This window comes from Phyllostomus hastatus, unplaced genomic scaffold, assembly GCF_019186645.2.
Source record: "Phyllostomus hastatus isolate PE091 unplaced genomic scaffold, TTU_PhHast_1.1 phas_contig_159, whole genome shotgun sequence".
NCBI lineage: Eukaryota > Metazoa > Chordata > Mammalia > Chiroptera > Phyllostomidae > Phyllostomus > Phyllostomus hastatus.
In genome coordinates this window covers 35,719,817-35,732,899 of record NW_025333640.1, presented here as the reverse complement: position 1 = coordinate 35,732,899, position 13,083 = coordinate 35,719,817, and the positions used below count along the sequence as shown (strand labels likewise).

The window sequence follows — 13,083 nt, the reverse complement described above, 5'->3', positions numbered from 1 at the left end:
GGCTTCCAGATTAGTCACTATCGTGATCACCTTCCTGGGGACGCCTTCTACCTTGCCAGGGCGTCCCAGTGTGACTCCCAGTGTCACACACAGCACAACAAGTGTCTGAGGCCAGGCCGTGTATCAGGCCGTCACCTTGCTCAACCTGTTTTGCCAACTCTGTGTTAAATCACAGAGGAAGTTAAAGGAAAATAAACACCCCCTCATCCCTTGAATGCAGTGGCTTCCTCTCTGAACCTTCCTGGGGCATTGTAGAGTTCTCAGAGAGCTCAGGGGCCCCCAGTCAAGAGACAGAAGCCCCACCGATTACTTGAAGAGAGAAGATTTAATGTAGAGAACAGTTAGTAAGGTAGGGAGTTTTGTTTCCTGGGTGACAGAAGGGGTGAGGAGGAACATCAGAGCGCCACAGAGCAGTAACTGTGGGACCCCGCCGCCCTCCTGTCAGCCTCCCTGGGGCTCGGTACTGAGACAGGACTAACCTGCAAGGGTTCCACTGGGGGAAATGCCTGTGTGAGGGGAAACCCAGAGGGCGCCGAGAGGCTCAGCCGGGAGGCTCAGACCGAGATGCAGGGATGCTCTGGGTGAAGGAGAAAGGGACCGTATTTTCTAAGGAAGTTTCTGAAGTGCCACAGGCGGGTCCTGAAGCCAGAACTGCAGGTCAGAGGAGCCCCGAGTCTCCCAGACCTGCTCCTGTGTCCTGGCGGGTTCGACCATCCTGGGGAACTAGAGTAAACCTGTCGTTTTCCTTTTCCCCTTCTACCCTTGTAGGTTCTCGGCTGTGGCTCTGCAACAAAAGACACATAAATAAGACACTGAAGCTGGAAAAGGCAGCGTTCGTGCCGTCTGTCACCACCAGAACCAACAAGGAGAGACAAGGGTCGAGTCTTTGTGGGTGCTTTAATCAGGTGCCGGCAATCTGAGAATACGGCAGGTTATGTACCCCCCAAAACCATCTTAACAGTTCATCGGAAGCTGCTGTTTTCATAAGAAGAAGAACAGGTAGGAAGGGGTTTGGGGAAAAAAGGTTAATGGGTTAAGAGTTACGTAGTTTCCTGGTACTTCTCCATCTGTTGATCAACAATTCTTCACCTGCCTTTTCTCCCTGGAACCAGTGACTCAGATGCCACCTCCTCCCCTGCAGATGGCCCGGGGCACAAGGCGGGATTGCTTGTGGACCTCCCGGAGTCACGTAGGTCGCGCATTCCAGTTCCTGGAAAACGGCTTTCCACGGGCTTTAATCACTTACGCCTAACGCCTACGGACTGAAGCTAAAATCTTTAACTCTTGAGTTCCCCTATCAAAGCCATGCAATTTTTTAATACAACTTTTCCAAGGGACAGACCTCCCTAGGACAGTGAAGACCCGAGAAGGGGTCACACGGACCGTTTTCATGCTAGGTTTGAGGAGGAGCAGAAAGCTGTGGGGAAAAGTGCCAGGACAAAGGGTAGAAGCTACGGGCGGTAAACGGAGGACACCAAGGAGAACCTGTTCATTCACACACACACACACCCCCCACCCCGACCTCCCGGTGTTTTTGGAGATAAGGAGCTCCTTTTCTCTGGGTGCGGGGAGGGCACCTCGCTTGGAGAGTCTCAGGACCTGCTTCTGGAGAAGGTCCGAGAAGCCCTCCAACACCTGCTGTTTCCCAGATCCCTTCGGCTTCGGGTATTCAATATGCTGCGGAGCCGTGTTTGCAGCGCCGAGGCCCACACCCCACTGCCTTCGACCCTGACGGTTGTAAGTCTGGCATCAGGTTGAAACCGTAGGGGGCTGGCAGCGACTCCTTTTTCAGGATTTCACTAATTGGGTATGATCTCTGGTCATCTTCTACCTTTGTGCCAGTTATTTTTTTTAAAGATTTTATTCATTTTTTTTTCGAGAGAGGGGAAGGGAAAGAGAAAGAGAGGGAGAGAAACATCCATGTGTGGTTGCCCCTCATATGCCCCCAACTGGGGGACCTGGCCTGCAACCCAGGCCTGTGCCCTGACTGGGAATCGAACGGGAGACGCTTTGGTTCCCAGGCCCATGCTCAATCCACTGAGCCACACCAGCCAGGGCTGTGCCGGCTATGAATGGTTTACTTTTAATCCCAAACCCGATCTTGACATTTGGCTCTGCGTTTCTGCCTTGCTAGTGATGCTCTGCCAGCACCAAGTGTGGAGGGGACTGCAGGGCCCGAGGAGGGGAAGGGACCTGTTTCTTCCGGCGTGTTTGCTCTCTGCTTCCCCGTGGCCTCCCACCAGCTCGCGGCCCAGCCCAGCGTCCCTGAAGCTGCAGGTTCTGCCCACAGCAGCAGCGGGATCACTTTGTGGTTTTCTAACAGCTGTAGGAGTCGCACCCCCTCCCTGGCTGAGAGTTGCAACTTCTCAGGAATCCCTTGTAAGTTTTGGAGTTTTAATAATTCCAGCCTATTACATTTCTTCTCCTAGCCCCACGGGTGTGTGGCGGCTGTGAGAATGCTCTTCCCAGACCTTCAGGTGTAGGGAGAATAATTAGGGTTGCTGGATTCCACACAGAAAAATACAGGATGGATGCCAGTTAAATCTGAACAACAAGTAACTTCTTAGTACAAGTATATTCTGTGCAGTATTTGGGGTATACTGACACTACAAGTTTATTCCTTGTTTATTTGAATTTCAAATTTAAGTGGATGTCCTATATTTTTACTGCCCTGTGTAGTTTTACAGAAAGATAAAGGCCACTAACTCCCCCGCCCCCCATCATTTCAGTGGAGTACATTCGGAGCTGACATGTCTATAGAGAGGTCTTTGCCTTTGCTTCTGAAATGTCCTTCTTGAAAAAAAAAATGAGTTAGGGTCTCTAAGCCCATGATGATCGGCAGAGGGATGGGGAAGAACCCAGTCTTGTGTTACACAGAAAATTACAATAACCCCCAAAGTCTCCACGAAACACCATCACCAAGGAAAGCAGGAACCCCTACCCCTAGGTTGCCCATGGGTGCTAATCCCCTGGGAAATGAAGGACCGTATGAGGTGTCGTAGAGTGTTAGGAAACATCAGGGAAGAGGACACGTCATACTCTGCGTGCCCACGGCTGATGAAATGTTCCCCAGGCCCCGTCCCACGCTGAGCCCTGCACGTAACCCCACGGGTGGTGGGAGAGCTCAGCTGACGAGTGACCTCAGTCCCAAACATAATGAGCAATCTTTCAAAGTTTTTCCCTGAAAAGGTGACACAGTCAGATCTGTGCCTTAGAACAGAACCTTGCCACAAGGCAAAAAAATGACTTATCAGTAAAGCACTCAAGAGGTAATGAGGCCCTAAACTAAGCTGGTACCTTCAACCGAAACCGAAGCGTTTTCTCCGAGACAAAAGGGTTCCGGAGGAGGTGAGAGGTGTGAGATATTTAACGAGGAAGGGGGGCAATCTATCCAGCTTTCCGTTTCCTTAACCCTTTTGGCATTCCTGCCCCATTCACATCTATACATTCACATGCAAATAACGCGTATCAACCTTTCGAATGGGAACAGATGGAGAGAAAAGTAGAGATTCGGAGCGTGTTGGGTGGGATTTATGTGATCCAACTGAATGAGAATAAAATGTAAATAGCTGGGAAAAGAGAATTCTCTGATTGTACCATAATTGGTATTTTCACTTCAAGAGTTTCAAGAATAGAACAGTATCCTCTGCTAATTGCTTCCTATATTAGTGATCTATTATCGTGTAACAAATTTCCCCCAAACTTAGCAGCTTAAACAACAATAAACATTTATTATCTCCGGCAGTATCTGTGGGTCTGGACTCTGGAGCGGTTTCGCAGGTGCTCCCGACTGGAGGCCTCTCCTGAGGCTGCAGTCAAAGTCTCAGCCGAGGCTGCGTTGTCAGAAGGGCGGGCGGGTGGGCTCACACCAGTGGCTTGGCTTGGGGAGAAGGGCTCGGGTCTTCCCCGGACAGACCTCCCCCGAGGCTGCTCCCGGGTCCTCACCACCTGGCAGCTGACTCCCCTCAGCCACTGGTCCAGGAAAGTGAGGGCCAGGTGGACGCAGTCCTTAGTAAGGGCCTGGCCTTGGACGCCACAGAGCATCCCCTCTCCCACGTTCCATTCATCAGAAGCACTTCACTAAGTCCAGCCTCCATTCAAGGCGAGGGGAATCAGGTTCCGCCTTTGAAAAATAGGCGTGTTAAAGATTTTGCGAACACATCTTTAAAAACACACACACTCTCACACCTATGAAACAGGTTTTGGTATTTTCATTACTTAAAACAGGTTTGGGTATTTTCGTGCTCCAAATAAAATCGCCAAGTTATCGAAAAGTGTCACAAAAGCAAGAGACCTGGAGACGGATGTTCTTTGGTCAACAGGTGTTTCGATGTGCTCTGAGATGTCTCAAGTTTGTGTAGTCAGAGATGAGAAAAGTGTGAGGTTGCAGCCAAAGAAGGAAAAAAAATCACAAATCACAGGATTGTCATTTGAATTATTTTGTTTGAATTTCCATAAAAAGGACAATTTTTGAAATTCAAGCTTCATTGTCGGAGGAAGGAAAAACCCTAACTCGTTCCTAGGAGTATAAGCTGTAAGTGGTGGAATTTCAACAATCGGATATTTGCTAGGAGTCAGGAAGAATAACCCTATCTAAATACCACAACATCATGACAGCCTCACAAGAAACATTTCTGCATTTCCGCCTTAGTAAAACCAGGAAAGTCGGCGTTCGTGCGGCCTGTCACTGCGAGAACCAATCAGTAGAGACAAGGATCTTTATGGGCGTTCTATTCAGATGCTGGCGATCTGAGAAGGCAGGAGGTTATGCACCCTCAAAAACCATCTTAAGGGTCATCTGAAGCCGTTGTTTTTATAAGGAGAAGAAAGGGCAGGTAAGGGAAAGGTTAGGGTAGGTAAGGTAAGTAGGAAAAAGGTTAATGGGATACGAGTTGCAGCCCAGTGGAGATTTTCCTAGTACTTCTTCATCTGTCGAGGAACAGTTCTCTGTCTGACTCCCTCCCAGGAGCACACTGGCTCCGATTCCATCTCCTTCCCCGGGCTGAATATTCGGTAGGCCTCCGGGAGCCATGCAGGTCCTGCATTCCGGTTCCTGGAAGAGCAGCATTCTACCTGCACCAGTCACTTGCGCCTATCAACTATCGCTGAGGCTAAAGTCTTTAACTCTTCAGTTCGTCTATCATTAGTCTATTTGGGTTGCTATAACAAAATATCACAGACATTTATTTCTCGTGGTTCTGGAGGCTGGAAAATCCAAGATCAAGTTGTCGGCAAATTCTGTGTCAAATAAGAGAGAGCCTGCTTCCTAGACAGCTGTCTCTTCACTGCATCTCACCACGCAGAGGGCTGAGGGGTCTCTGGGGTCTTTCTCATCAGGGAACTAATCTCATCTGTGACAGCTCCGCCCTCATGACCTAATTGTCACCCAACTGCCTCACCTCCTAATACTATGGCCTTGGGGTTTAGGGATTCAACATACGAATTTTGAGGACAAACATTCAGTCCATTGCAATCTAGCCCAAAAGACTCCTCCAGATTTATAGAATGCTATCTCGGGGAAGGATCACAGATCCGTACCCTGGTGACTTTGGGGGCTTTCCATCTTCAGTGATGAGGCAGCTACACTAGGAGCCCTAATTTGTTTTTCTTGTTCCTGTTTCCCGAGACTGCACCTATTCGACCTGAAACGCAGGTAACGCTGATCCTCTGCTTCTTGGTTGGATTCTTGGCTTGTCAGAATTTCTTTGCATCTACAGAAAACAAATCCCAGGAAGGAAGGCAAGTCTAGGTAAAAAGGAAAATAATACGTTGCCTAGAGCAGCAATATTAACAAGGACCCTCTCAAACTGGTATTGCTTCCTTCCCTCAGGAGGAAGTGGAAACATAAAATCCCTGGCTATGGCTCTCGTAAGAGAAGGAAGAAAAACCATGTACTGTGATTGGGGCTGGGGGACATCGGGAGTCTCTGGGATCTTCAAAGACTGAGATGAATTTAGAGAGACTGAAAAGCAATCAAGATCAGCATCGACAGAAAACTGCATGTCTGCTTGTCAGGGGACTTGGTGGGAAAGGCACTATGGCGTTTGTTATAAGCCTGTAGGAAAAGCAAGCACGGGAAAATGGAATACACCGAGTCTAGGATCTCTTGACTTCTGGGGGATCCCACTGGCATCCTCTTCCACTTGGCCTCCGCGCCCGAGTTTGTTCTAGGAGAATGAAGACAGTATTGATCCAAGCCGAATTGATCTCTGCTTCCCCTAACCAGACTGATTTTTAACTACACCCTGGGTGTTAGTGGTGCATTCCCCTTCTCCTCTAATTAATAGCTCATAAAGGACTCTGCGCACAGCAGAGGCAAACGATCACCTCGAGGACCAGTCGTGAATTTTTGGCAGTTTCCACTATGAAGAAACTGAGGTTTCACCCTGATCTAAACCAATGTTCTAGCTGTTCTCTCCAACGTTCTCCCAAGCCCACAGTGATCTGCCGTCTCGCCGTTGGGAAGTTCAGTTCTCTCCTTTCCATCGTGTCCGGGCCCCGGGTGTCTGGGCCTCCGAGCAACACTTTTAGAAAAGGTCATTTCATGTCTGTGTACTTCAGTTAAGACAGCCTTTCTTGCCCTGCTTGGCGTAGCTCAGTGGATTGAGTGCGGGCTGCGAACCAAAGTGTTGAAGGTTCAATTCCCAGTCAGGGTACATGCGGGGGTTGCAGGCCACGGCCCCCAGCAACCACACATTGATGTTTCTCTCTCTCTTTCTCCCTCCCTTCCCTCTCTAAAAATAAATAAATAAAATCTTTTTAAAAAAGAAAGAGAGCCTTTCTTTTCTTAGGTCCCTTCATATGGGAAGCCTGACAGTCCTTTTAAGAGAGTGATAAATCCAGTGTGGAAGGAAGAGAGAATTAAATCACCACAAGAAATGTTAGCGTTCAGAATAACTGTGTCTCCACGTGGTGCAGGGACCAAAAACACCAAGGGCCTTGCCCGACACACCTAGATTTACTGCTGAATCACGTGTGACCTTGTGACAGTCGCTCGATTTTCAGGATCTTCGTTTCCTATCAAATGAGAAGCTTGGACCCATTACTCTAAGGGAGGCTATAATTCTGAAACGATGTCATTATATATTATATCAGCAATTATTGGTAGGTGGTATTTGCCACTGTCCTTAAGGCCTAGCACATTACGTTCTGTGCCTGGGTGGGGCCCTCAAATCAGTGTGGAAACGCTCCCGACGGGAACTTGAGAAACACGCAGGCGACCCAGTGGCAGCTGCGCTGTGGCTGGTTGTCCTGCTCCACGGCGGGTGCACCCATTCCTCCCCAGCGAGACCTCACCCTTCCTGTCCCGCCCGCGCCCGCAGCAGTCCCTTGCCCCAGATCTCCGACTCCCCGTCCAGGCCCGAGGTCACAGGGAGAGTCGCCGTGCCTCCAGGGCCATCCCTGACGGCCTCGTCACCTAGTAGATGGTGGCAGAACGAAACCTCCTACGTCTCAAAAAGAATCATTTGGTGGGAGAGGTAGAGATTGTTTTTAGACTTAGTTAGTCCCTTTTGCTTCTCAAAATAAACATCTTTGTGCTCAGTTAAAAGCTTTCCAAGATGTTCACAAGAGAAGGGGAAATTCTTGCCAAAAAACTTAAGCCCAGCCAGACAGGGATACTGAAATTTTGTTGCCTGCGGAAACACGTGGCCAGGCAGGACTCTGGCACGAAAACAGTGATCTGTGCTCGCACTATGGCGGGCGGCGCAGGGCGGGGCGGTTCTGAGCTGGGCTCAGGGCATCCAGGCGCCGTGGACGGGGTCCCCCAGTTTCCAGCTTTGGTTCGCAGCACACGCGCGCGTCTATTTACAGAACTTACGACTCCGCAAACCTCGGTCCTTATGGCCGGAGGGGCACAGAGAAACACTCCGCTCGCTCTCCTCGCAGTTCTCGTTCTGCTTCCAGTCCTGAGCAGCTGCAAAATGCTGCGGGAGACGTGGGCCCCGCAGCCTGCAGTTGCGCCGAGTTGTGACCTTGGGCGGGACACGTCAGCGTCTCCGCGCTGCAGCGCTCCTCGGCCGAGAAGCGATAAACGTGATGCCCGTTTTGCTTCCAAGCTGGTCGCGAGGGTCCAATAAAATAGCGCCAGTGAAAACACTTGGTACGTTGGAAGGCACTGTGTGAACACGAAGTATTTCTGGTGATCAGATGTCTCATCTTCTCTGCTCTTTCCCGCACCTCGTCTGTTTCTGGGTCCTTGAAGCTTCTCTCCCGAGCCCAGCGTTCTCCTTGTGGTTCACACCCAGCTCGTTAAACACCCGGCTTGTTACCAAACAGGCTGACCCGCCTCTGCCGGTCCGTCTAGCTTGCCTTCTGGAGAGCAGTCGCAGCCTCCAGTGGAGCCTCGTTTGTTCTGCGGTCGTGCGCGGAGCAGTTCATCTGGGTGGGCAGGTCCAACCCTTGAGGAGCACATCTAAGCCTCTCAGACCAGTCAAATACGTTAATTCGTTCTCTGTACGCTGTGGCGGAATCTTCTCTCTCTCTGGCCTCTGCTCCTTGAAGGTCAGACATACCTAGACCATTTGAAGTATAAGTTCAACTCAGGCGTTCCTCGATCCTGCTCCTCTGGAGAAAGCAGGTAGCTTTTTTCAAGTCTCTTTGGAATTGTTTTGCACGTCCCTTGGTTGAGCGGCCCCATCCCTGCCTCTCTTTTTCCTCCTTCAACGCTGAATTCCGTGTGGAGGGGCCGCCAGTGAGGGGCTCCCTGCCAGAGGACAGGAACTGACTCCCCTGCGTCCACGTAGCCCAGCCGTCTGGACTGAGCGCTGAGACCACCGGTGGCAACACGACTTCCTGTTTGCTCCAGGAAATTCACCCAGGAAGATACAGTTCAAGAGCAAGATGCAATGTCACTGTTTGCTGCAAGAAATCCTCCCAAACCAATTTATTCCAACACTAACTTCCTCACCTGGGCAAAGGGCCCTGTTCTCCGGACAACAGGTCACTGACCAGGGCGAACGGTTCGCCGAAACAACCGTTTACTTAGAAGGACCGGCAGCGGGACCCTCTCGGAGCTGGGTCCATCGGTCCCGCCTACCGTGTCATGGCTTTTCCCAGTCGGAACCTGACCTCCCTTTGAAAGACCCACCCACACTCCAAGCCACACACACATCCCTGCCTCCGACCGCCCGCTGAGACAGTCCCGGGACTCTGTCCAGGTGCTGGTCTCCCTCACTGCGCCAGGTCCAACAGGTCCAACAGACTCCGCCCTGCCGGGTCGGCAGATTCTTCTGGGGGCTTCTGGGAGAGTTTGTTGTTGAGGACTTCACGCATTCATCAGCAAACCCAGAGAGATAAAGAAAACATTTTTTTAAAATGTAACGGTTTCCATTTCTTTAAAAAAAAACAGAAGACTTCTGTAGTCATCATAATATGGAAATTTAAAATTTTCTTGGAATTCCTTATTCTTCTTCCATGATTTTGAATAATCCTTAGTTTGAATTACCTGGGAGGTAGTACACCATGGGCGTTGTATTACCTGGAGCTTCTGGAGGGCTCCCTTCAGTCCTGGGTACCCCCGAAGCTCTTATTGTCGCTCTCCGTTCTACCCGTCGGGTTTCCGTTTTGTGCTGGACAGTGGTGAGCTGGTTGTGTTCGTGCGTACGTGGCCCGTGTGTGAGGAACTGAACTGGTGACCGGGAGGGGGGCTGTACTGGAGCCACCTCACTGTCCACGCGAAGCAAAGTGGCCCGGAGTCCGGTGCTCTCGCCCGGCTGGAAACCTGGAAGCTTATCGGCCATGTCGCACGGGGCCGTGAGCGCTTGCGACACTCGCTGAAGCTCGGGAACTAGCAGACGTTGTGCAGAGGAGCTCGGTGAGCCAGCAGCCGATCTTCCAGCTGCGTCTGGTCACCGCCGAAGCCAGCCTGCTGCACACTGCGAGGGCTGAGACCAGCAGAGCAGTCCTGGTAGTGGCCGTGACCCACGGTCCCGTGGGTCCCGGTGTTATGATCCCGGGGATGCTGTGTTCTCTCAAACGTCTTAGGCTCTGGAAGAAAATATTTAAATTCAGTGTCTGTCTTTTGTTGACTTCAAAAGACTTAACATCTTCCTTTCATGTGTGCATCCTGGGGTAAATTTAGTCCTAATGTTTTCCCTCACGATGCCTTTCGTTTTAGGTTTATTTCAGAAGATCCAAAGGTTGCACTATTTTAAGTCAGACTATTCTGCATGCAGGAATTCAGCATAGCCTCATTTCCTAGGCAGGTAAGCTGAGAAGACTCACATTTCTCGAGTGTTTGTGTGCCCGGCAGAGACGAAGGTGCTTTCTAGTACGTTGGTGATTTTGACAACAGTTGTGTTTGGTAGGCAGTAACTTCCTTGTCTGAAAGCTGCTGCAGCCGCAGCTCTGCATTTCAGTGGCTCATCAAAGACGTCGCGAGTGGGCGGTGGGGTCAGGACGGAATCTGCCGTCTGCCCGACTTCAAAGCCTGACCTCGTTTTTACCTCACCGCGGGGTCGCCGACGCTAAGTTCTGACCCTTTCTGAGTTGCCTTCATTTCCAGTTTTATCATTCGTAAGTATTAGTGATACCATTGTCAAAGTTACATAAGGGTCTTTTTAAAGCAGAAAACCAGGTGTAAACATCTTTCTGCAGTGACGTGCTGCTTGAGATCCAGGGTCTGACTTCAGGGAAAAACTGTCACCCTGATAGGACTCTGTGAATAAACTCCAATTCTTGACTTTGTTAGTTTGCCTTCTCTATTTGAAAACATTACTCTCTGTTTCTGATACATACATGTTTAATGTATTTTTATTTTTTTCTTGTATAATCTTAAAAAAATATCTTTATTGTATTTTTTTCATTACCGTTTAGTCCCCATAGACCTTACCCCCCACCCTCAGCAATCACCACACGGCTGTCTGTGTCCATGAGGGCTTTTTCCTTTTTGCTCGATCCCTCCACCCCTAACCTCACCCCCACTAGCTGTCATCTGCTCTCCATCTATGAGTCTGTCTCTGTTTTGCTTGTTAGCTCAGTTTGTTCGTTAGATTCCACATATGAGTCAGGTCATATGGTATTTGTCTTTCTCTGACTGATTCATTTCACCTAACATAATAATCTCCAGGTCCATCCACGCTGTTGCAAAGGGTACAATTTTCTTCCTTTTTATGGCCTAGTAGAATTTCATTATGTAAATGTCCCATAGTTGTTTTGTCCACTCATGTACTGATGGACACTTGGGCTGCTTTCATATCTTGGTGATTATACATAATGCTGTGATGAACATAGGGGTGCTGGTGTTCTTTCAAATTAGTGTTTTGGGTTCCTTCAAATATATTCCGAGAAGTGGGATTGCTGGGTCAGGTGGCAGATCCATTTTTAACTTTTTGAGGTATCTCCATACTGCTTTCCACAGCGGCTGCACCAGTCTGCTTTCCCACCAACAGTGCAAATGTGTTCCCCTTTCTCCACATCCTCCCCAGCACTTGTTGATTTTTGATTTATTGATGATAGCCGTTCTGACAGGTGTGAGATGGTATCTCATTGGTTTTAATTTGTACTTCTCTGATGATTAGTGACATTGAGCATCTTTTCATATGTCTATTGACCATCTGTACATCCTCCTTGGAGAAGTGTCTATTTGGGTCCTTTGCCCATTTTTTTCATTGGGTTGTTTGATTTGTGTGTGTGTGTGTGTGTGTGTTGACTTTTGTAAGTACTTGATAAATTTTGGATATTTACCCCTTATCAAATGTATCAGCAAATATGTTCTCTCATTCTGTGTGTTGTTTTTTTATTTTGTTGGTGATTTCCTTTGCTGTGCAAAAACTTTTTAGTTCAAAGTAGTCCCGTTTGTTTATTTGTTTATTTGTTTCCCTTGCTTGAGGAGATACATCTGATAAAAAATTGTTATAAGCAATATCTGAGATTTTGCTACCTATGTTTTCTTCTAGGGTTTTTATGGTTTGGGGTCTAACATTTAAGGCTTTGGTCCATTCTGAATTTATTCTTATGTCTGGTGTAAGAAAGTGGTCTAGTTTCATTCTTCTGCATGTATCCATCCAGTTTTCCCAACACCATGTATCGAATAAACTATCCTTTAGCCCATTGTATGTGCTTGCTTCCTCTGTTAAATATGAATTGACTATAAAGGTGTGGGTTTATTTCTGGGCTTTCTATTCTGTTCCATTGTTCTATGTGTCTGTTTATGCAGGAAAGGCATTTGATAAAATCCAGTACCCATTTGTGACAAAAACTCTCCGCAAAGTGGAAGTAGAGGGAACACACCTAAACACAAGAAAGACCACATATGACAAACTCACCGCCAGCATCATACTCAATGGGCAGAAACTGCAAGTGTTCCCCTTAAGATCGGGAATAAGACAAGGATGTCCGTTTCCACCTCTCTTATTCAACGTGTACTGGAAGTCCTAGCCACAGCAATTAGACAAGAAGAAGAAGTGAAAGTCACCCAAATTGGAAAAGAAGTAGTAAAACTGTCTTTATTTGCAGATGGCATGATACTGCATAGAGAGAACCCCAAAGATTTCACCAAGAAACTAGTAGAACCTGTAAATGAATTCAGCAAAGTAGAAGGATACAAAGTTCATATCCAAAAATTAGTTGCATTTTTATTTGCCAATAATGAGCTAACAGAAAGGGAAATTAAGAAAACAACCCCATTCACAATTGGTTCAAGGAGAATAAAACACCTAGAAATAAACCTAACCGAGAACCTGTAAGACCTGTACTAGGAAAAGTATAAGCCACTGAAGAAAGAAATTGAAGAAGATACAAATAAGTGAAAACACACACCACGTTCATGGATAGGAAGAACTAACATCATTAAAATGTCCATACGACCCAAAACAATCTATAGATTCAACACAATTCCTATCAAGATTCTAATGACATATTTCATAGAACTAGAACAAATACTTCAAAAATTTATATGGAACCACAAAAGACCACGCAGAGCAATAGTGATCCTGAGAAAGAAGAACAAAGTTGGAGGAATCATGCTGCCTAACATCACACTATACAAGAAGGCCATAGTAGCCTCAGTGTATTTCACCCATGGACATATTATATATGTTCATTATTTATCTTATCGAAAATTTACTTTTCTAACCTTGAAAT

General features: G+C 48.0%; 1 long non-coding RNA gene across 1 annotated transcript; it reads left to right on the top strand.

Moving 5' to 3' along the window:
- Positions 1-226: 226 nt before the first annotated feature.
- On the top strand, positions 227-1,250 carry LOC123814156. Its single transcript, XR_006784842.1, has 3 exons — positions 227-349; positions 769-999; positions 1,113-1,250. It is a non-coding gene; the product is annotated as an uncharacterized LOC123814156 (long non-coding RNA).
- Positions 1,251-13,083: the final 11,833 nt, after the last annotated feature.